Source organism: Chiloscyllium plagiosum, unplaced genomic scaffold (genome assembly GCF_037043375.1).
Source record: "Chiloscyllium plagiosum isolate Xiang-an unplaced genomic scaffold, Cpla_swu_hap1 HiC_scaffold_4, whole genome shotgun sequence".
Classification (NCBI taxonomy): domain Eukaryota; kingdom Metazoa; phylum Chordata; class Chondrichthyes; order Orectolobiformes; family Hemiscylliidae; genus Chiloscyllium; species Chiloscyllium plagiosum.
The window spans coordinates 32,843,957-32,868,762 of record NW_028270142.1 but is presented as its reverse complement, the minus strand read 5'-3'; the positions used below and the strand labels follow the sequence as shown (position 1 = coordinate 32,868,762).

Sequence of the window (24,806 nt, the reverse complement as noted above, 5' to 3'; positions counted from 1 at the left end):
AGAAACGGAGCCACTGAAATGAAAGGTTCAGATTATCAACAACAAGCAGAAATGGATTTCTAAACAATGTCCTAAACAGTTGAGCTACTGGTTAGTTACCCAATAAGTACCTAAAATGCTAAATCAGACCGGATGGCGGAGAGAAAGAAATCTAAAAAGACCTCTGGTGATTGCGAGGAAAGATCACTTGTACAAAGAGATACCTCGCAGGTCACTATTGATAGTGAAATCTAGTTTCCATATAACCCATACTTTTTTTTTAAGAAAGAATATTTTTAATCACCAGTTCGGATATCACGCACCTCCCGCAGGGGCAGATCTTGAACCCGCCCCTATGCCTGACACATTTGAAGCGAATTGGATTACTTTTTTTTCGCCTTGTAGGTGACCATAATAATTTTTGTAGACAATCCACTGTTGTTCTGGGTTCCTCTTGCAGATTTCATCTTTTTAATTCGAAGAAGTTAGGAGTTCAAATCTACTTCCCAGTGCACCTAAAACTCCCACTAAGGTTGGGCTCAGGGCGACATCAAAATGAACGGAGAAGTTTGAAATACTGGGTTCCGAACGTGTATGGAATGTTTCTTAAGCTTAGGTTTATTACTGACACAAAGTTACAGTTGAATAATGGTATCTCTAATGATAAACTGCACGTGTTGTGGAAGAGATCTGTGAAGCTGACTTGAAAATGCCTGTGGGGAATTGACGGAAGTCAAGCAGAATCTAACTGAACAATCCTAAATGCGGAGTTCAGCCCAAACCGGAGAAATGCAAAAACCGCAGAAGTAGTAGACAATTTTATTTCGGACAAGTTTAAGTAAATGATCTATTTTCCTCGGAGTAAAGAACTCGCAATGAGCTGGGGGAGACTTTATTCCATCTTCATTGAAAAACTTTACACTTCTCTTAGTGGGAGAAATCCGAAAGACACAACTTTCCCAGACTCCCCCCCCCCAAAAAAAAACTAAATGATTAGGAGGCATTTATTTGATGTTTTCCAATCGGGAGAACATTCATGCTCAGATATATTTCATTACCGGTTTTGATTTTATATCTAAACTGCATACACATATTAAACTAAAAACTACATCGAAATGGATGTACATCGTAACAGTAAATATATTTTCACCTGGAAAGTTTTCTATGCTTGTTTCAATAGAATTGGATACACTCAGTTATTTTGTTTTAGCGTCACTCTTGCATCAGGACAAGGGATTCTAGTTAATGATCTTGATTTAACGTGGCTTTTTGATTCTAAATCCCTCAGGTATGAACCAGACAACGGACTTTAATTTGTACTGACAGAGCTTGGAGCTTCAGAGCTGCTTCCCCCCTTTAGTTTCCTCCCCAACTCGCGTTCAGTAACGGCCAGCACTGAATGGTGCATCTCATCGGGAGCTATTCAGACACACAGTTGATGGTGAACGAGAGAGAGAATGTACTTGATCGGGGCAGAAAGAAAAACAAAACAAAAACACATTCAGGGATGAGTTAAATCGGTCAAAAAGGAACACCAAGAAAATTAGGGAAGTAGCTGCATGGGTCACGCGTGGCTGCTATAATAAGCGTATTTTCTCATTCCCCTCTCAATTCTCCGTCCCATTTTTGTCATTAATCTGTTGTTAATTTTCCCTTTACTTTTCTTTTCATTTCTCTCCCTAACTTCACATTTTAAAATGATCTTTCTTTATTTCCTCAAATTCTGCTTGCTAACTTAAACCTTTTTGTATGCACTCATCAATTCTCACTTTCTTCCGGTCCTTAGTACTGGTTCTCGGGTTGTACAATCTCTGAATTCTCCCCAGTCTCTCTCTGCCCCGTCATTCAGACTGAACTCACAACAACTTCCTCGCAGGCCGAATCGCCGCAGCTCAATCGGGTGAAGAGGAAATGGGCCGGGGTGCGGGTGGCAACAGGAGAGAGGTGGAAAGGAATAAGGAGGGTGTGTGTGTGTGAGGGAGTGAAAGGGGGAATTGGAAGAGTAGGCGTGGGGATTCTGAGGGGATTTTGGTGATCAGAATGTGAGGTGTGTGTGTGGTGTTAGGAGGATCAGGAATGAGGAGTGGACGGGGGGGGGGGGGGGGGAAGGCAGTGAGGAAGTTGAGGGAGGGGCTGGGTGCAGTAGGATGAGGATTGGGATCTTGTCTCGGTGGTGGGTGGGGGATGAAGGAGGGGTTATTTGCAGTGGGTTTGGGAAGGTGATGGGACGCCTGGGAAGGGGAGGAGCGCGGGTTTTTGCTCCGAGCCGGGATGATGGGAAGGCGGGCACTGTGGACTGACAGCTCGGCTGCTGGCCCCTCATTGGGCCGCGAGCAGGCAGAGGAGCTGCTGCACTCCCGTCCGCCGCTCTGCCAGCAGCTCCCGGCAAACTCTCACTTTGTTGCAGTTGTTCATTTCTTTTTATCTCCATCCTATTAAAAATAACAATAATACATTGTTTTATTTTGCAAGTGCGGGGTTGTGTGGAGAGGAGAGGAGGGGAGGGGTGGGGTGTGGGGGGGTGTGCGCCCTCGTACTCTCTGCAAGTTGTTGAACCCCGGAGTTCCAGGCGGGTAGCAGCACTGAAGGAGCGGGAGGAATTCAGCTTTCCCTCCAACTCAACTCGCAGCAGGTAAGAGCTGGTGGCGGGGAATCAGACCCTGTGCCCATCGTCACAACCCCCCCCCCCCCCCCATTAACCCTCACTCCTCCCTCCAGAAAAATTCCTCCCAAGTTGTTCCGAAAAGTGGAGAGAGATCAATGCATGTCTCGGACTGAGAGCCGCGATCCTTCTCCTCCTCCTCCTCTGTCTCTAACTCGCTGCCAACGCTCCGAAAGTTTTTGTTGCACTCGTGGGTTTTCGGCGAGACTTCGTCAAACTTTTTTTCTCTCTCTGATTCTCAACCTCCCCCCCCCCCCCCCCCCCCACCCCGGAGTTTGTGTTTTCTTTGAAGAGGCCGGCAATGCTGCTTCAGCATCACCCCCGGGGACAGGGTGCGAACAGTTGTGTAACTTTACTGGACGGGGTTGGGGGGGAAGGAAACGATAACTAAATAAAAACCCTTTACCTCGCTGTGCGCGTGTTTCTCACAGATTTCGATCGTACCGTCAGGGCTGAAGGAGGTGGGGGGGTGTGTGTGATTGCTGAATGGGGTTCGAGTGTTTTCGCTTGCAGACATTTTTTTTTAAAAAAGTAATGGCTCCGTTTGCCGAAATGAAGAGGAATTAGAGAGAAAGAGAGAGAGTGAGACGTCCCTCACAGTCTCTCTGGGAGCACCATGTAACTCCTTAGCGCTAAAGCACATTCCGCGCCGAATAGAAAAGCCTGAAAGAGTAATGAGAAGCGGAGTTTTGCTTAATTCCCCGAGCTGTGTGTTTGTGGACGTGTGCCAGCCTGTGTGTGTATGTGTAAAACATTTTAGAACAAGTTGCTTCCAGCTGTTCTACATATCCCGTCTGCCAGCAAAGAAAATCTGTGATGGGACCATTGGTTAAGTTGCCTGGCTGTAAACGGTCTTTTATTTCAATACCACATCCATTCGGGAGACACCGCGTGTATTTTCCATTGAATTTTACAAAGCAGAAACTAATTGAAGCAATGTAAATAATTTGAATGAATTTGAGTAGAGCTATATTTTATAATATGTGTACATTTTGAAAGTTTAATACTCAGTAAATAAACTGTGACTGGTAGTTAAAATCCAATAAAAGCCCTCAATATTTGCAGCATGTTTTAAAATACGCTATTGAGAAGAACATTTCATTAAGATAAAGAGGGGGGGGGGGGTGATGGGCGAAGAGTATAATTTGGGGTCGCTACTGACGTGTATTCGGGTGATGGAGTTTTATGGTTGAAATTTGACTAATTTATGCTCAATTCGTGAAACGGATTCCGATTGAATTGTCTGTATTTCAAGAAAGTTAGTTGATTGTTAAATTTTGAATACACAACGCGTGATTAATGAAATCCGCCAAATCGTTATGTAAATTAAAGTTGAAGTTTTAATAATTCAAGAGAGTTAGTTATTTCCCCCTATGAAATGAAGCATATGCAGTTGCATTAATATCCCTTGGATGAGTTGCAATCGTTTTCAAAGGAGAAGAATATTCTTAAAAAAATCTATTAATTTCGGAATTGTCAGTTCAACATTGTTCCAGCAGTTTTAATATGAAGTTCTCAATTAAATTTCCCAAGGAGGGAAAATAATCAGTGGCAGTTACAATATTCCAGCTGTTTCTTGACTTTTTTTTAAAGGTAGTGAGATTTCTACATTCAGTTACAATAGTGATTTTATTTATTAAGTCTTCAGTCAATTTTGTCTGCGAAATGAAACTTCACTACTGGAATGTTAATACTATTAAAGCACTGATTATCTCAAAGTCATCGTTCTTGTTTTATTTGACTGTGCTAATTCTTTCCCTGAAGGATGTTGTTTGCATAGTTGGAGTTTTTTTTGTGGTGAAGTCACTTTTTTGAAATAACTTGGCTTTTAAAACTGAACATTTCACTTTTCCTACATTTGTTACAGCTGCTGATTGATTGAAGTCATGTATTTAAACTTTGTTCATTTAATACATTCAGATCCAATGAAAAATTCCAAACACCACGAGAGTATTCACTCACTTGTTTTCAGACACATTGTTTAAAAAACACAATTTGTCTCTTGTTATCGGCTTTTAGAAAATATTACTATAGTCAGGATTTCTGATGTGGTTGTGATCTAATTATAAAATATTCAGGTCTGGTCAGGAATGAATGAAAATCTTTAAGTTGTTCTCCCACTTTCTGTGCTTTTTTCATCCTTCTTTGAAATATTGTAGTCGACCAGGGAAGGAGCAAACCAGAATTTTACACTTTGATGACTTTGTCTTTGATATCTTGACAGCAAAAGGCTCACCATCGCTTTAATATACCACAAGCATAACATTGAGCAGCAGGCTAGTGCCTCAGTGCATTTGTGTTTAACTGCAGAAAAAAAAACAGTGATGGGCAGGATGGGTGCTTATCAATTTTCTAATCCCAGACCCCAGAATATCTTGAGGGCACACCTCAGATCAAGGTAAAATCATTGCGGACTCTCCCAGTTTGCGGATGTATGTATCCTAACTCCACTGATGATTTTGTGAGTTTTCAGTGCTTCCTTTTTCAAATTTCCCTTCTGAAGTTTCAGCATTTGCTGAAGGAAACCTGTTCATCTTAAAATCAGCAGCAAAACTTACACCAGATCTGGAAGTTAATAGATGGTAGAGTAATTCTTTAAAAAGTTAAGCTAAATAGCAAGCATTTCAGTTTTTTGTAGAAATGTAACCCCAGTGGAAGTTGTCACATGGCTTTCATACACTAAATGTCACAATGCTATCTCCTAATAGTTTTAATGTTAAACTTGAATACTATTGTATAATAGCCAAAATTAGGATTTGTTTTTGTATATGTGCATTTGTCAAACTTGAGCAATTTCTGCATTAGTCAGTTTGGAAGTCGAAGCATTGATGGTTCACAAACACATCTATACATCAACCCAGTGTGTACTTCTTCTTATTTGTAGAGTTAACTAGTTTTGTATTAAAAGTGACTGTGTCCAATGGTAAAGGAGAGGTACAGTTCAATTCACATGCAATAACTTAACCAGTGACTTCCAAATTAGCTATCTACTTACATCTATCAATTCTGCAATACTCTGATTTAGAAATTGTGGCATGTTCAACTATTTTTATAATGCAAATTATGCAGAGAGTCATGCTGAGTATCATTGCTGTTCAGCAGTCAGTAAAAATTAATAAGAATGTCAGTTTCCTTGCTATAGTAGGCAGTTATGAAGTATAATACACACATTAATAAGGTTTTACACAGAGTTAATGTTTCAGCCATGCTATAATGTGATCTATTAAATGTATATTCCTAATGCCACAAAAAGACAGACTATCACTTATCCCAGAGAAGACCAATTAGTTTGCAATTGTGAGCATGCTGCTAAATTTTCTAGAAAACCATTATTAATCTGCAGGGCATTAGTGTAAATTATTCTGTGAAATTCTCTTTTTTTCCTGTGACCTGCTTCTTTGGAGTGTGTAAGAAGTAAAATTGCATTTCACACTCTGAGACTTGTTTCTTTGTATTTGATTGCTGTTTTTTTTCAAACATAAGAGTTGTTAGAATTCAGAAGAGCTATTTAAAAAAAAACACTAGGTTGGATTTTAACTCACTCAAAACCTATTCACGTACTGAGTTAAAATTGGGTCCACATTATTCTGAATATGACTATGTAAATTTCTGTACCCAATGACTAAGCATTTGTTCGTTATACAAAATCTTGTTAAAAGATGTAGAGGAAAAATTATGTTTGTCACTTTAGGAACTAAATGTTTCCCCCCCAACATGTATCACTCCTCAGTTATGATTGGTTTGTGATTTTTAAATGCTAACAATAAGCCTTTCCAAATGCCCCTCAAACGTATTGGACTCTATCAGTTTTTTAAAATTAATTATATTTAGGCGACGCAGCTTGAGCCTTAATTTTGCTGAATTTACTGACTAACATTGCAACTCTATCATTGGGTGGATATGCACTGATTAGAATAATGTACTGATACTGCATCAGTCATAATTTGCATGTCTTTTAAAAAGGTTATGAAGTGTTTCATTGTAACATTGTATTTCAGTTTTGAAAAGTCCTCAGGAATGTAAACATGATAAAATATTCTGCTCAGCATTACATATACCATGACTCATTGACTGCTGAAAGAGGACACAGTAAAAATAAATAATTGCTATCTTGTTTAAGCATTATTGTAAGGGCATTGCAATATAGACAGCTAACCAGAAACCCAAATATTTAAAACTTTCTTCCTTTAACAATTTAGATGTTAAGTTGCAATTAATGTGACTTATTGCGTCTTTTAAAAGTGATTAGGTTTTCGTATTGTGATACAATGAGCAATGTAGGTACTCAATCAGTAAAAATGTGAGATGTATGGAATATGCTTCTGTGGCCTGAAGTGCTGTTTCCTGGTAAAAGTCAATTTTATTTTCAATATTTGTGTGTAATTAGAGGTAGCTATAAGAGGCGAGAAAGATCCCTAGATACTCTGTTGTGTTTATTAAATTGTTTGGCCATTTCTTTTCAACAGAGGATATTTTATGAATGGGATTACGAAAGCTTGTTTGTTGGGACGGTTTCAGTTAGCTTTCAAACTCTGAACTTGTCTACAATGCTGTCAGTATGGTTAGGTCATTAGTCATCCATGTGTTAGTGATGCCTTGAGGCTGTATGCCCCATCCTTCTTAACACCATCACAGATACAAAAATATTTGTACTCTGCCGACTTGTAGAATTACTGATCATAGTTCAGCCTGACTGATTCTGAGGTAAGCTTCTCCTTGTCTCCAAGTTGAACGTAATTGTCTCTGTCTTGCAGGGCTAAATTTGGCTGTGATTTATGATAAAGAAAAAACTCTATTAGCTTGTATGTTTACAGGTATTGTGTTTGAGTCACTCATCGATATAGGATTTTGTTGGTGAGGTGTGTCAAATCCAGCTGGAATTTGTTAAAAACTCATGGAGAGAACTATTTGCTAACTGGTTAAGTGAAAACAGACAAATGTCAAATTGGCCTTGGCATTGCAATATTGTTCATATTTATAGAGACTTAATTTTTTATTGTAAACTAGATTTGCAATTTGGTTTTGCAGTTGGTGATTATGGTCTTCTGAATAATTTCAAATGCTTTCAGGAAATGTAATGGTGACATGCTCTAACAGTGAGTTCATCTGTTTTTGTTTACAGAATGGTAGAGTTAATAAATATGTAACATGTCAGCAGATAGTTCACTAAAATATTGAGTGACTTATAAAAGACAGTAAAGTTGTGCATCCATTGTGTGCAATGATGTAAGTCTTATTTTTAGAGTGGCCCAAAATAGCAGTTTATTTTTCATCAGCAAAAACTTTGATGTTCTTCAGTGATAATGCAGGTGTTAACAGGTTCAAACACATCAGTAAACCTCAACATGGTTTCTTAAGTGCTGAAAATATCTTTTCTCTTTGGGATTTGTTGTATTGCTTTTGATGTAAGGAGTTCCATACAAAAGTTATGATTTCTAGTGTTTTAAACCTTTTTTGTTATTGCATGTTTTGTAGAATATTTCAGATTTTGGTTGGCCGTTAACTGTTCAATTGATAGAAGTACTATGTGAAGACAATGGTTTGAACGAATTGAGGCAATAAACCTTACTGTACACATTGAAAATAAAAATTGTGTTAAAGGAAAATAATGATTGCTCAGTGTGCAGTTCTGGGTATGTTAAATGTTCCAGGCAGTGATCTCTTATCCTTATAGCTTGGATAGCTTGGTAATTACTTGTCGGTAATACTTGAGTAATGACTGCAGTATGGTGGAGCACTGAATGAAACAAGGAGGGTGAGTAATTAAAAGTGTTTTGATTTTCAGCCAACCTTTAATATTTTATAGGAATGTTGAAATACTTCCTGCAGTGTTTCCTGCCATTGTAGTGTTTGTTAAAGGATGCTGGTTATTGTTGCTTGGAAAGCTGAATGGTGTGCACGGAGGTAGTCTTAATAGAGGGAGTAAAGCTGTTAAACAGAGCCAGACTTAAGAATCAGACTGATTTTTGTTTAGCTTCTGGCAAACAGAAAGATTTGCTTGGGTTCAAATTTATTTTTTGTCCCTTGTATTGTTAAGGTAATGCTAATTTTAAAACTCTCTACTTTCCTTTAGCTTTTTCTTAGTATTTCAAACATAAATTGGTTTCACTGTTTTTTAAAATCTTAAATTTTATTAGAAAGCATTCATAAATAAAAGTAACCATTTACTGCATCTGCATCCTAAACTCGGTTTTGGCTGTAACTTACCTTTTGGAATGATTGAAACACTTTTCTATATTTTGTATTTTAGAGTAATAATTATTTATTGTATTGTAATAATTTCAAAATAAACTGATTTTTAATTTACAATTGGACATGCGATACAATGGACTTGAATCAATAAGCATTTACAGTGATGTAAGTCATGGATGTGTGATCTGAGTTGTAAAATTTCCCATTTAAAACAAATTTATGTGATGTTCTTATCAGAACTGTGTGTTTTCTCTGTAAAATTAACATTTTATTAATTAACAGGAGGTTATATCTTCGAATAGAGTAGCTGTATTTGTATACGTGTACCTTTCAGATTCTCAAAGTGGCTTTGTGTAATTTTCATCTTAACCATCAATAATGATCTTATTCATCTCAGATCTTAAGTGAAAGGTTTGTGTCCTCTATTTCTGTCTGTATAGAAGTCATAAAGTTTATTCTGGTAATTTAATAGAACTTTTGGACAAATGTCTTGCAAAAGTGCACCTTCTCTATTTAGCTGTTTAGATGTATTTTGTGATGCATTTAATACTGTAGCAATGTTTACAGGTTACTCAGAAGTCTAAATTACAGTGAAAATGTGCATTTGCATGCATATTGTAATCTGAAACAACAGGTATCAATAGTAGAGTCTTCAACTATCTGTCATCACATGACTAACTAGAAATCTCTCTTGTTCTTGCCACCTATCATTAGCAGGTACTGGAAGCATTTCCAGGTAATCAACCTTTTGTTTGTGTTATGATCCCGACTTTCAAGTTGTAGGGTGGAAGTGAAACCAAGTACTTTTGACTGAAAGGCAGGGATGCTCTTTGCACCACAAGATCTCTTGTTTATTACGGTGCTAACTTTGCACACTTTTAATATTTCATTTTCTGAACTAGAAGATCAACATCTCCTTAAGACACATACAATTATTTGTTATTAACGGGAGCATTATCTGTGAAATAATTCCTTTGTTGAAACTTTACAAACATATAAGTTTGGAGCACAAGTGGACCATTTGGCCCATCAAGTCTCTGCTATTATCTTATCAAGACAATACAAGATTTTATAAACTTCAATTAAATCACTTAATTCCTTCTAAGTTCTAGTGAAGACAAGTCCAGTGTGTCTTGTCTTTCTTCATAAGACAACTCACACATTCCAAGAATAAAACCTCCTCTGAACCACCTCTAATTCATTTACATAGTTCTTTAAATAAGGAAACTAAAACTATTCAAAATGTGGTGTAACTAATATTCTGTATAACTGAAATGTAAAAACCTTACTCTTATAATAAAAAATAGAATTCCATTAGCTGCCTTAATCATTTACTGTAGCTTCTAACCTTTTGTAACACTTGCACAAGAATACCTAGATCCCTCTGTACATCAGAATTCTGCAGTAGTTCTCCATTTAAATGATTTTTTGCTTTTTTATTCTTCCCACGAAAATGAACAATTTCACGTTTTCCCACATCTGCGAGATTTTTACCCATGCGGCTATTTTAATCAGTCTCTATCCTTGTTGTGTCATTTTCACAACCTGCATTCCTATCTATTTTGCATCATCTGCAATTTTACCCATTATGCCTTCAATCCCCTCGTCCCAGTTATTGGTATAAATTGATAACATTTCATCTTGTCACTTCTTCCAGCACTGTGGTGATTGTTCAGATCACGCCCATGAGTATCTTTATAATTGAAATCAAAGATCTGTGAAAGGAAAGGTTGCTGAATTTGTATTTATTGGGTGGAACTTTGAAAGAGTCATAGAATCCCCACAGTGTGGAAACAGGCCTTTCAGCCCAACAAGTCCACACCAACCCTCTGAAGAGCAACCCACCCAGACTCATTCTCTCATACCTTGCCCAACTAATGTACCAAACATACACATCCCTGAACACTATGGACAATTTAGCCTGACCAATTCACCTAACCTGCACATCTTTGGACTGTGGGAGGAAACCAGAGTACCCAGAGGAAACCCATGCAGACACAAGGAGAATTGCAAACTCCACACAGACAGTCGCCCGAGGCTGGAATGGAATCAGGGTCCCTGGCACAATGAGGCAGCTGTGCTAATCACTGACCCACCATGCCGCCCCTTAGAAAAAGACATTTTGAGTTATTTTGTATAGCCTTTCAGTACAGAATGAACATTACAACATAAATGTGGCTGGTTGGAAATCTGTAGGTCTGATTATTGTATTCAAAAATCTGATGAAACAGAGTTTTATTTAAGAAAGAATATATGCGGCTTGAATTTATTAAATAAAAAATTCAAGATTGCTGACTTTGAATATTGTTAGAGCTGCCCTCCTCCAGGCAAGTGAAGCGTATCCAGTCACAGTTCTCACTTGCTGCTTGTGTTATGGACTGGGCCAGACCACTCAAAACATTCTTAAGCAGGCAGTCCCAGACGATAACTTTGCAATTTGTTTCGATGAGTGTATTGTGAAAATTACCCGGAGTAAGATAGCTAGGTTGACTACTAGATTTTAAAACAGACAAAAATTTATCCACAAAATTACACAACGAAACACAAATAATAGAATAAAGAACCTCTACAGAACTCAACCTATCCAACTAGACTTAATTATGCTGTTCCAAATATGCACAACAGTCCCAATAAGCAAACTCCCTTTAAAAAACCAGTATAAATGGAACACATGCTTACAGGTTGAGATTGAAGGGCAGAAAAGAGAGAGAGTTTCCACACAGCTCCCTGTTGGACTTCCCAGTTCAAGACGGAGCTAAAATTGCTCAGCTCAGCTAGAGAGCTGTCCACTCCCTTTTCATTATACAGGTCACTTCTAAAATATGACCACTTTGGCCTGAAGTCTCATCTGTTTACTTTTAAACAAAAGGCCTCTCAAAATCCTTTTCCACTTTGTACAAAACCAGACTGATCAGAGCCTGGCACAGTTTATTGCCCCTCTGAAAAGAGTCTCCTTGAGCCAAGGAACAACTTTTATAAAAAAAAAGGGACTAGCTTTGTGACACTTGTGAATTATGGAGAGGATTTGGGGAATCAGAGGGCAAGTTACTTAGAATTCCCAAGCAATTAGAGATACAGGAGGTGAGTTACCCTTCACAAAATTCCTAGCTTGTGGCTGCTGTTTGGACATCGTATTTATATGGCTGGTCTGGCTCAGTTTCTGGTCGATGCTAAGTCACAGAATATTTATAGTGTGTGATTCAGTGAAGGTAATGCCATTTAGTGTCAAGGGGTGATGGTTAAATAAATTCTTGTTGAAGTTGATCTTTGGTTTGTAGTTGTGTAGCAGGAATATTACTTGCCACTTATCACCTCAGGCCTGGATGTTGTCCAGGTCTTCCTGCATTTGGACCTAAACTGTTTCAGTACCTGAGGAGTTGTGAATGTTGCTCCACATTGTGCCACTTCAGAATGAAAGGTAGGCCATTCATGAAGCAGCTGAAGATGATTGGGGTTAGGACACTACCCTGAGGAACTTCTGCAGAGATGTGTGGGGCTCAGATGACTTATCTCCAACAACCACAACCATTTTCCTTTGTGCCAGGTATGAGTTCAACCAGTGGAGAGTTTGTCCCCTGATTCCCATTGACTCCAGTTTTGCTAGGGCTCCTTGATGTCACACATGGTCAGATGCACCCTTGGGCTATCACTGTTGCTTCACCTCTGGAATTCAGTTCTTTTGTCATGTTTGGCCAAGTCTGTAATGACATCAGGAGCTAAGTGGCCTAGGCAGAACCTAAACTGACCACGTTATTGCTAAGCAGGTGCTGCTTAAAGCATTGGTGATGATCCATCCCACCTCTTTGCTGACAATTGAGAGGAAAATAATGGGATTAGAATTGGTCAGGCTGAATTAGTCCTGTTTTTTGTAGACAAGGCATATGTGGGTAATTTTCCAGGTTATTATGTAGCTTATTAGAGCAGCTTGGCTAATTTCGCCATGCGTTCTGAAGCTCAAGTCTTCAGTATTATTGTCAGAATGTTGTCAAGCCCTGCCGCTTTTGCAGTGTCTCATGCCTTTGGATATTTCTTTATCAAATGTAGTGAATCAAACTGGCCGATGCTTTATATCTATGATGCTGGGGACTTTAGGAGTTGGCTGAGATGGATCATCCACATACCATTTCTGACTGAAGATGAATGCGATTACTTCAGCCTTGTCTTTTACAGTGATGTGCTCAACTCTGCCATTGTTGAGATTGGGAATATTTGTAGAGATTCCTTCTGAGGTTTGTTTAATGGACCATCAGTATTCATAACTGGTTTTGGTAGGACTGCAGACTTAGATCTGATCTGCAGGTTGTGGGATCACTTGGCCAATCCTGTTGCATGCCATTTCTGCTGTTTGATTGATGACATGTCACCAGTCCTGGGTTGTAGCTTCACCTCGTTGACACCTCATTTTTAGATATGCCTGCAACTCTTTCTGGCAGCCTTCCTGCATTTTCCATTGAACCAGAGTTGAACCTCTGGCTTAATGATAGTGGATAGACTGGGGATATGTTGTGCCATGAAGTTAGGGATTGTGGTTGAATATAGTTCTACTGCTGCTAAGGCCCAGTTTTGAGCTGTTAGATTGGTTTCATATGTATCTCAGTCAGCACAATATTGATGATGGAACTTAGTCTTTCCAAGGACCGTGCAGTAGTCACTTAGACAAAACTTGATATATAGCTGCATCTGTGACAGGTAGAGGATGAGGTGAGGTAACTGTTTCCCATTTTGTTTATTCCCTATCCACTTTTTGAAGACCCACTTTATCAGCTACCTCCTTTAGGATTTGTAACCCTGTTAATAAAATATTACCGATCAACTCTTGAGGTTTGGGGGTGGAGCAGGGTTTGCGGGGGCAAGTTGTGTGATGAATCAGCAGGAGGTTTCCTTGCCCATGTTTCACCTGATGTCATGAGATGACTCCCAAGGCACCTCTTTCCCAATTTTATAGCAATATGCTGTCACTTCTGGTAGATCACTTCTGCTGGTAGGACAGGACCTGCCCAAGGGTGGTGACTGCAGTCGATGGTGCCTAGGTCAATGCTGCTTGGTACATCCCATTTAATTTCTTTATTTAGATTTTCTAATGGTATTGCTACATTGCTGAATGGCTGAAAGGGCAGTTGAGTCAACCACATTGTGCTGTGTTTGGAGTCACTTGTTGACCAGTTCAGGTAAGGGCAGATTAACTTTCCTCAAGGACTTGAATAAACCAGATGGGTTGTTTACAACAGCCAATAATGGTTACATAATTGCTGTTAGACTACCATTGGATTCCAGATTTCACCATCTGCCGTTGGCATATGGCTCTAGATGACTAGTCCAGTGACATTGTGGCTACATCAATATCTATTTGACCCTCTGTCAAACGCCTATTTGGAGGTCACATTAACAATTTACAATGAAATGCCTTTTATGCTATATTAGTTACCTCTTAAAAACATTCACTCAGCTTTATTTGAGTTTACCAATCCATGTTGACTGTCTCTGATCAGCTCAAAATTTTCAATGTATTCAGTGAAGTTTCTGAATAATCAAATCTGGCAATTTCCTGATAATAGATGGTAGGACTATAATTCCTTGGTCTCCTCCGGAGTCATAGAATCATACAGATGTACAGAACAGAATCAGACCGTTTGGCCAATTCATCCATGCCGACTAGATATCCTAAATTAATCTAGTCCCATTTGCTTGCATGTGACCTGTATCCATCCAACCCTTCGTATTCAGATGCCATTCAAATGTTGTAATTGTGCCAGCCTCCACCATTTCCTCTGTCAACTCATTCCAAACACACACCACCCTCTGCATGAAGAAGTTGCACTTAGGTCCCTTTTAAATCTTTCTCCTCTCACCTTAAATCTATGCCGTCTAGTTTTAGACTCCCCTACCCTAGGGAAAAGACCTTGAATTTTCACCATATTCATGCTCCTCATGATTTTATAAACTTCTACAAGTTCACCCTCAGCTTCCAAAATTCCAGGGAAAACAGCCCCAACCTATTCAAGCCCTCCAACCTTGGCACCAGCTTTGTAAATATTTTCCAAAGCCTTTCAAGTTTCACAAAATCTTTCCAATAGCAAAGAGACCAGAATTGAATGTATATTCCAAAAGTAGCCTTACCATTGTCCTGTGCATGACTTCCCATCTCTTATACTCAATGCACTGACCAATAAGAGCAAGTATACCAAATGTCTTTTTCACTATCCCATCTCCCTGCCACTCCACTTTCAAGTAACTATGAATCTGCACTCCAAGGTTTCTTTGTACAGCAACACACCCCTTTACCTTACCGTTAAGTGTATAAATCCTGCCCTGATTTTCCCGACCAAAATGTAGCACCTCATATTTATCTAGATTAAACTCCATTTGCCACTCCTTGGTCCATTGGCCCATCTGGTCAAGATCCTTTGTATTCTGAGGTAACCCTTCTTCGTTGTCCATCACATCACAAATGTTGGTGTCATCTGCAAATTTACTAACCATACTTCCTATATTCACATCCAAATTCTCTAGCACTTTTCTTAAGGGCAATGGCAAAGAGAATGGCAATTTTCTAATTAGAAACCATGGGTTCTTTGGCAGGAAAACTATGGGTGATTATAGTTAAATATGTGTGATGTTCTCATCCCCTATCTTTTAAAATGTAAGTTTAATGTAAGTTTAATATCCATTGTCGGAAACAGTTCACTCAATTTATTTCATAAATGTCCCACGCAAAACAATAGAATAATTACCAATTTTTGGTTGAGGGTTAAATATTAGTATGGTGTGGGAATAATTCCACTTCACTTCAAAATAGTGCTATGTTTTTTTATGCAGACCTGAGAAAGGAGAAAGAGCTTTGATTTAATGTTTTATTCAAAAGCCAGCATTACCAACACTGCAGTATTTCCTCAATGCTGTATCGGAGTTTTAACCTAGATTTTGTGCTAAGTCTTTATCTTCAAGGACATGAAACCACAACCTTTTGATTCATTGCTGATTCTGTCTAAATACAGGCCCAGAAGAAAGTGTGGTATTAACAGGTTTTTTTGTTAATTGAAAAGTGCTAGATATTTGAAAGTTGCAAGGCTAGAGTATGCTTAATTTAAGAAAGCAATTCCTTTCATTTGGCTGCTTAACTCTTTTGAATTTCCAAGATCTGTCCTGCCATTGCATTTCTGCTTCTTTAACATGACTGCCTGCAAGTGCCTTTAACATTGACAGCAATATTGATAGTTATAGGCTGAGGAAGTAAACCCCCCAAAAAAAATCCATTAGTTGGTTGGTGTTTCCTGAAGGAAATACCTTTAGTAGCTCCTGAAATCCAGATGTATAGGTTTTCATCTTTCCTCTGGGTATCAGTCAGGGTCAGGGACTTGGTAGAATTGGGGAGCAATTATAATACTACGCTATTCCAGGTTATGCCTGGGCAACACATTTATAATAATATAAAATATATATAAGGTTGAAATGCAATTTGCAATGAGAGAATTTACCAGAAACAAATTTGTGTGTCATTTGGAAGGGTGTAGAAGTATCTTAATGCTGTGTGCTGTGGTGTTGTTTGCTTGGCTGTTGCTTGAAGCTGGTCCATGTCTATGATGAGGAGATGACAGGACATAATACCATTGTTGGTATTACTGACCAGTTGAGATATTAACACTACCATGTTTCACAATGGTTTTGTGGATTTTCAGTCAGCTAATGTGAACCAAAATTCAAACGAGATATCATGCGGGGCAGTTTTTCTATTTGCTGATGCACTTTCTAGAGGTGATATCACAATGAACTGCAAATGGTCACAATGTCACAAAACACTCCATGAATGAATTACCAATTGGAAATACACAATGTGGAATTTTACTATCTTTTGTCTTTTAGTTATCATGTGGAGCCAATCAAGACTATGTTAGGATGAAATGTGGGGTATACTTTCATTGTAGGACTCTGAACTATTATCACATGAATCATTGTCATGCATTCTTTATTAAGGCAATGCATGATTTCGATCTGATCATGATCATTCCATCTGCAGAGTGCTAAACTTCCACTGGAAAAACTAGTGATGGTTTTGCCTTTGAAGTTATATCAGATGTCTTACTAATTAATCCTTCATTGTTTTTAATCCTTTTGGCCACAGTTCAAATTTCTATCTTCCTCCAACGTTTAACGTTTCATGCATGTGTAGATACAGAGAAGCATCTTGAGCTACAGTGATTGAATTGAAGAATTGCAGATTTTGGATGTAGCTTGCCACTTCTTTTCAACTTCAGTTCAGTTTTCTCTTCTTCTTCCAATCTGTTGACACATGGATTGCACAGCAGGGAACTATGTGAACCTGTGTACGTTTTCCTGAAGAACAATCTAGTTAGTGCCAAACTTCTGCTCTTTCTTTGGATCCATGCAATATATTTGCCTTTGAATTTTATTCAGTTTTTCTAATTGCTAACCTAAATCTGCCATCCAACTGATGGCCATTCAACTTTCAAAAGAACAACAAATCAACTGAACAGAATAAACCCAAAAGATGTCATAGGTTCAATATTCTTAGTCATTGTAGACACTCACTCAAAGTGGCTGGACGTGCATAGGATCCATTTGTCAAATGTTGGGATGATGATGGAAAAGCTGTGCACATCTTTCACAACACACAGAGTCCTTGAAGTGATAGTCACAGATGATGGGTCATCGTTTACTAGCAGGGAGTTTGGTTATTTCTGGGATTCCACATATAAGGTCAGCTACATACCATCCATCATCCAATAGCCTGGCAGAAATAGTGGTCCAAACTTTGAAGGTTGAATTGAAGAAACAGCCTATAGCCTCAATAGATATTGTGTTGTCATGATTCTTTTTTGATTAAAGAACCACCCCACGTGCAACTTCAGAGATAGAATAGGCAGAGTTGCTAATGAGTAGAAGACACCGCATCAAGTTAAGTCTGATCTTCTCAGACTTGGGGGGAGGAGGGTGACATGGCAACAGGAACACCAATACCGGAACCAAGACTCCGCCAAGCGAGAGACTGTTTGAAATGGGATGAAGTTTAGTGTTAGAATCATGGAAATGGCCATACAGGGATGAGAAGCATGGTCAATGCAAAGTTGGGACCAGTGACGTATAAAGTTTGGTTAGATGTGACAGCCCTGAATAAGCATGTCGACCATTTGAAAGCCATGAATTTGCAAACATTGTGAGGGTAAAATAGGCTTTGCCCCTCCACCTTCGGAAATGTTGCTGGACCACGTGGATTTACTGTCTACATCAAACATCAAATCAGAGATGGACGTGACAGAATTGGCCACCTCAATGCCTTTGCCACTGGATGAAGAGAGTGGAATTTTACCAAAACACTCCTGGCAGAAGAGGCACGCTCCTATGTGTTACATGCTGCCCTGTCAGACTCCAAGTGAGAGGAACCTAACCCAGTGATAAAGGGCTCTCCAACAGAAAAGGACTGGCCTATGACCATGGACTCAGAGAGGGAGGGATGTCGTGATTGCAACAACGTCAGCCAGCCCGATCTTATAGAATATGAGTTCCCCGATTGGGGCTGTTCATCTGGTCCAATCAGGATACCTGACTGACATAAAAAGTTTGAGTTTCAGGGATACTGACATTGGTGCCTGACTCTGCATGATAAAGTACTGTAGTTAAGGACTGTTCATGTGTAAGTAAAAGGTGCCTTGGTGTTGGGATATTGGTCTCTGTAGAGTTATTTCAACAATATCTTCTTTATTTTTCTGTACTTTTGAATTGGAAAGAAAAGACTATTTTGATGTCAAGGATTGTGGCTCACTGTGCTGTCTACAGTAGTGCTTTATTCAAGCCATGGAAGTTCAGTTGCAGATGAGTTGGAACCAGGGAATATGGACAGAATGGTAATTGTTCTGTAACACATAGTTGATTGGTCTGTGGAATTATGACCAGTTATCAATGGCAAAGGCTTGCTGATTAGTAGCCCTACAGTGTGGATACAGATCATTTGGCCCAACAAGTCCATACTGATCCACTGAAGAGCAACCAACTGAAAACCATTCCCCTAACCTATATTTTCTCATGACAAATGCACCTAACACTCTGGACAATTTAGCATGGCCAATTCACCTAACCTGCACATCTTTTGAACTGTGGGAGGAAACCAGAGCACCCGGAGGAAACCCTCACAGACATGGGGAGAATGTGCAAACTCCACACAGTCACCTGAGGCGGGAATTGAACCTGGGTCACTCGTGTTGTGAGGCAGCAGTGCTAATCACTGAACCACCATGCCACCCCAAACAACTATTGATTGGCTGCCAGGTAGCTGAATAGCTTTTGGGTGTGAATGTACTGTTCTTTTCCCTGCAGTAAAAAAAAACTTCAAGCCTGAAGAAAGCCAGGTTATTTCCCATCATTAGTTGCTGTAAATTGTGACTTTTGACCAATAAACCAAAAACTTTCTAAGTTGAAACCACTCACTCATTCCATGCTCCTACAAGTAAGTGAAAGTGAAAGAAGGAAGTTCGAGGAGCAACAGGTCCTGACAAGCCAAAAGGATAATCTCGTCAAACCCTGTAGACAGGAACCATGAACTTCTCAATCTTTCCGTTGCCATAACACCATGCCTTTTGTGTCTGACCTATGTGTGTGTACGGGGAGTTTAACATGGAGGTTAGAGTTTTAACCAGTAGAGTTATATATTGATGGTTCATAAATGTTTATCTGTAGCTAAAGTCTATGTATTTTTAATGAATAGCTCGTTAAGTGCAGAAATATGGTTCTGCTTTCTGTCAACTTTAGACTAAAAGACAAGTACATTGGAGAATGTTTTTGTTCCTTTTGAAAGTCTTTGACTTTAGTGATAACTCTGGGAACAGTGGGACTTGATTTTTAATGTATTGCCCCAGTGAGGCGTAACATTGGAATTAGTGTTGTCACCTCTGTCCTTGCATTCAGCTGCAAACTAGGTTGTGAGAGATGCTGGCATCATGGTGATGTCGCTAGACTTGTAAACCTGGGAAGGTGTTTTCAAATGCCACCCTGACAGCTGATGAACTTTAAATTCAATTTATGAATGTGGAGTATAAAGCTATTCTTTGTAATGGTGACTATGAAATTATTATTGATTTTTGAAAAAAAATCCACCTGATTCACTAACATGTTTTAGAGAAGGAAATCTGCCATCTTTGTCTGGTCTGGACAGACCACAACAGGGTGCTTGACTTTTAAACAGCCAGCTGAAATGGCCTAACTAGTTACTCGATTCATTAGAAATGGGGATAAAATGCTGGCCTTGCTAGTGACACCCACATCCTGTGAAAGAATAAAGAAACAAAACCCTGACAGGATACTAATTAAAAAAAATCTCAAGTCTTATGTTTTCTCAGCAAACAAAAGATGCTTGCTTCACCATATAAAGTCGTGAACGAGACCACAGAACAATCTGAGCAAACATTAATGAAATGCATTTTTGGCACAGTATCAGATTGAACCATTAGCACAGAGACAAATGGCTGGCTTTCCTGAAAAGAGAGGAAAAGTTATAACTGCACTGCTTTGAAGCAATCTTTCAAATCCTCTTTAAACCTTGGAATGCACATGTGTGCATCCAACCCTTTAACTAAAGCTTCTTTTTATAAATTGGTACTCTACTGAAAGTGTGAGTTGGCATATGTGAGCCTACATGAATCCCACAAACTTCTAAGCATAGTTGTGTGTTTATTCTGAACTCCACCTCTGAGGTTCAAATGGTATGAAAATATCCACAGCCTTGATAGAATCGCCCTGTTTGTGGTGTGCTGAAATTATAATCAGTCCAAAAAGATTTTATGGCATTTATAAAAAATATTTTCATTCCTCAGTTTAAGCTAATATGTGCACACATATGGAAATGCGAGTCTGGTCAATGAGGAGTGCAGGAAGGCATGCCGGGGCAGAACTAGGCTTAGCTAAAAATGAGGTCTCAACCTGGTGAAATGAAACAAGACTACTTGTGTGCCAAACAGCATAAGCAGAAAAAGATAGATAGAGCGAAGTGATCTCACAACCAATAGATCAGATCTAAGTTCTGCAATCCTGCCACATCTAATTAGGAATGATGGTAGACAATTTGATAACTTGCTGGAGGGGAAGGCTCCACAAATATCCCAATCCTCAATGATGAGGAGGCCAGCTTTTGGTCCAAAGCAAAAGGCTGAAGCATTCACAAAGATCTTCAGCCAGAAGTGATAAGTGGATCATTCATCCTGGCCTCCTCCAGAGGTCCCCAGCATCACACACACCAGCCTTCAGACAATTTATTTCATTGCACATTATATCAAGAAACAGCTGGATGCACTGAATACTAAAAAGGCTATGGGCCCTGACAATATTCCTACAATTGTCCTGAAGACGTGTACTCCAGACTTGCTGCACCCAAGCAAAGCTGTTCCAGTACAGCTTTAACTCAGGCATTTACTGCACAATGTGGAAAATTGCCCAGGTATGAACTGTATATGGGAAGCAGGATAAATCCAGACTGGCCAATTACCATTTCATTAGTAAAGCAATGGAAATGTCAACAATGGTGCTATCAAGCAGCACCTTCTCAGCAATAACCTGCTCAGTGACACCCAGTTTGGCTTCCACCAGGGCCACCCTTCTCTGGATAGCATTACAGCTTTGTTCAAACACGGACAAAAGAGCTGAACTCCAGCGATGAGGTGACAGTGACTGCCATTGATGGCAAGGCCGTATTTGAAAGTGTGGCATCAAGGAGCCCCAGCAAAACTTGAGTCAATGGGAATCCGGGAACGTTCTCCACTGGTTGGAGTCATAACTGACACAATGGAAGGTGGTTGTTGTTGGATGACAGATATCTCAGCTCCAGGACATCTCTGCAGAAAGTGTTCAGGATAGTGTTCATCATCTTCAGCTGCTTTGTCAATGACTTTCCCTCCATCATAAGGTCAGAAGTGGGGATTTTCAGCGATAATTGCACAACATCCAACACCATTTGTGACTTTTCAGATACTGATGCAGTCCGTGCAGCAAATGCAGCAAGACCTGGACAATATCCAGGCTTGGGTTGACAAGTGACACATGACATTTGCCCAAGTGATAGGCAATGACTTCCTCCACAAAGAGAGAATCGAACTTATAATACCTTGAAATTCAATGACATTATCATAATTGATTCATCCACTTTCAATATCCTGGGGACAACTGTGGATCAGAAATTGAGCTGGACGAGCTATAAAATACTGTGATGAGTAACTCGTCTCTTGACTCCCCAAAGCCTGCTGTACAAGTCCATCTCCAAGGAAGAAGTCCAGACTTTGATCGAATACTCCCCTTGGTTGAGTCCAGCTTTAGCAACATTCAATGAGCACCACATCCACAAACATCCATTTTGTCCATAACTGATGCTCAGTAGCAGCAGAGTGTACCATTTGCAAGATGCTGAAGAAGCTTACCAAGACTTCTTTGATTGTACCTTACAAGCCTCCAATTATTTCCACCTGGAAGGTCAAGGAAAGCAGATAGTTAGGATCACCACCACCTTCAAGTTCCCCTGCAAACCACTCACCATCTTGACCTGGAAATATATTATTGTTCCTTCAGTTACACTGATTCAAAATTCTGGAACTTCCTCCCTAATTTGACTGTAGGTCTGTCTACACCAAAGGTAGACAGCTCACTTCCATCTTCTCAACGATGATGAGGGGTGGGCACTAATACTGGCCCAGCCAGCGACTCCCACATCCAGTGAATGAATAAAAGTATATCTAGCCAATCTTCAAAAGAGACAGTTGTACACAAACTGAATCCTGTTGTTTCAACTTAACACTTTCAGTTTAAGTTTTAAGCAAACTTCTTATTAAATATTTTCTAAGTGGAACATGTCATTCAAAGTATTTGTTTGCAAATTTGCTGTGTTTAGACTATTTTGCCACCTGTTATTCTGATTGTTTGCATGACACAGCCCCGGTAAAGGCTTCGAAAGAATTAGAAAGCAGAAAACTGTTACAGTTGAACTGTGTCATAATGGAGTATTGCAAGATGAGGCGATTTTATTTCTGAAGCCTCTTGCTTACCACTCTGTGATCCTAAAGCAGCATTCTTGTTTTGTCATTCTTCACACCCCTGTCACTCTTCCTGACCTCTCACCTTTCCCACTAAAACCCTCCCTGATTGGAGGAGTGGGATTGTTTCACTGTTGGGGCATTTCACGCTCCTGCACTTCATTAGGATGGCCTTCCCACTCTCTCCACCAAGGTCATCAGGGCCTATCTTCTCTCTCTCTAAGGAATATATGAGAATGCCCCACTCTCAACATGTCAGAATCAAAGATTCCACATGCTCTGGGGAGGGGGATAGATTCATCGACTCCCACTGTCCCTGCGGGATATTTAGGGAACTCCACTCTCCATGTGGGAATTCTGGGTACCCCATTCAGCTCATGGGAGATATGGTGAACCACACTCTCTTCATCGGGGTTAAGGAAAGGCCTTTGGCTCCACTCCACTCACCTTACCGGGGCCAATGATATCTCACATGAGTAATTACGCATGCCTCCCATCTATCTCCACAGGGATTACTAGGTGTCTCAGCTCTTCCTGGGAGGTGTGTTCCACCTCTCCAACCCACCTTTCCGTGTCTTCTTTCTTCACCAGTTGTTCTGCAGTGTAGAAAGAAACAACATTGCTCTGACCTGTGCAGTTGTATGACAATTAAAATTGGGTTTGAGCCTTTAAATTCCACCTTTGATTAGTGCTTCATTTTGTTCCTTTTTTGAATTTTCCTAACTTTTATTACAATTAAATTGCAGCAATGAATCTTCAGACCTGAATGTTTTTGGATTTTTCATTACTGTTATTAGCATATGTAAGGGAATTGCATTGTAATTAATTCCCATTGATTATGAAAGATGTATTAAATGGTTTGAGATTAATTGCTGTGGATGTTTGATTAATTTATTTAAATAATATATTAATTTATGATGAGCAAGTTTTCACAGTAGTTTCTGTGAAATTTATTGGAATTTATAAAGATTAGTGAGGTCATGGCTGGTGTTGGGGAGGTTGTGGGTGTTGGTACATGATGTGGTTGGGGTGAGGTTTCTACAATCTGGTGATGTGAGTCCTTAGCTATTGTTTATTTATTCTTTTTGCATTTTGATTTGAAATTGGTCCAGGGATGGTTGCATTATTTTATTGTCCCATATTTTTCCATCCAATCGTAAACGATATAAGAATGTGTTTGGAAAGTACCCTAATGTTTCATTTCTGTACATATGGAGTAATGATGGAAGAAATGTTGGGACATTATTACCTCATGCCTGACTGGCAATTAACTTTCACTTTTGATTTTAAGCAAACTTTCTAAAAGTGGTACAGTATTAATCAGTGCTGCTTTAGTTCTAGTAAAATGTTTATCTGTTTAATTATCATCTCTTTAGGCTTTTTCGTTTCTTTAAATTACGTAATGCTGCTTTTGGTATCCAACTGCCCTCATTTTGGTCAAGCAAACAAGATTGCTCCTTGCATTGATACCCCAATAATCTAAACTGGCATTAAAGGATACCAACCATGGACTAGCCATTACTATTTGAATTCCAATTTAAATGGTAACTAGTAGATTCCATTTCTTTGCATCACTTCAAACTATATTTGGCTTCAAACGTTTTGTCCATTCATTATTTTTACCAGGTTAAACCTTTTGTTTTAGTTGCAATTTATTTTCCTCCATTTTTAAAAGAAGATATGAGAGGGCTCAGAGTTTCAAATTGACATTTTCAGTAATAAAATGTTTGAAAAGTACTGGTTTCCCTGGTTTATATGAATGACAAGGTTACCTAATGAAATAGAATGTATCGGCAGCAGAGAGTGGGTGCTAGCTGGTTACAATACTTTTAAACCTTTTGATAGACAGCAAAAGTATAACTGATGTAAAACTTGGCCAGCCTTAGCACAATGTCCCATCACCACAAAAGGCCTAGATTTGAATATTGTTTATTTTGAAATCTGTGCTT

At 39.3% G+C, this 24,806-nt stretch overlaps 1 protein-coding gene across 2 annotated transcripts in view; it reads left to right on the top strand.

The window, feature by feature from the left end:
- The first annotated feature begins 2,514 nt into the window (after positions 1 to 2,514).
- Positions 2,515 to 24,806, top strand: part of LOC122549307 (transcription activator GLI3) — a 382,007-nt gene continuing 359,715 nt past the window's right edge. The window contains exon 1 of one of the 2 annotated variants that reach the window (XM_043688905.2): positions 2,515 to 2,611. The gene's annotated coding sequence lies outside the window, so the exon portion shown is untranslated. The remainder of the gene's footprint in view (positions 2,612 to 24,806) is intronic. The other variant, XM_043688906.2, reaches the window with a different exon arrangement.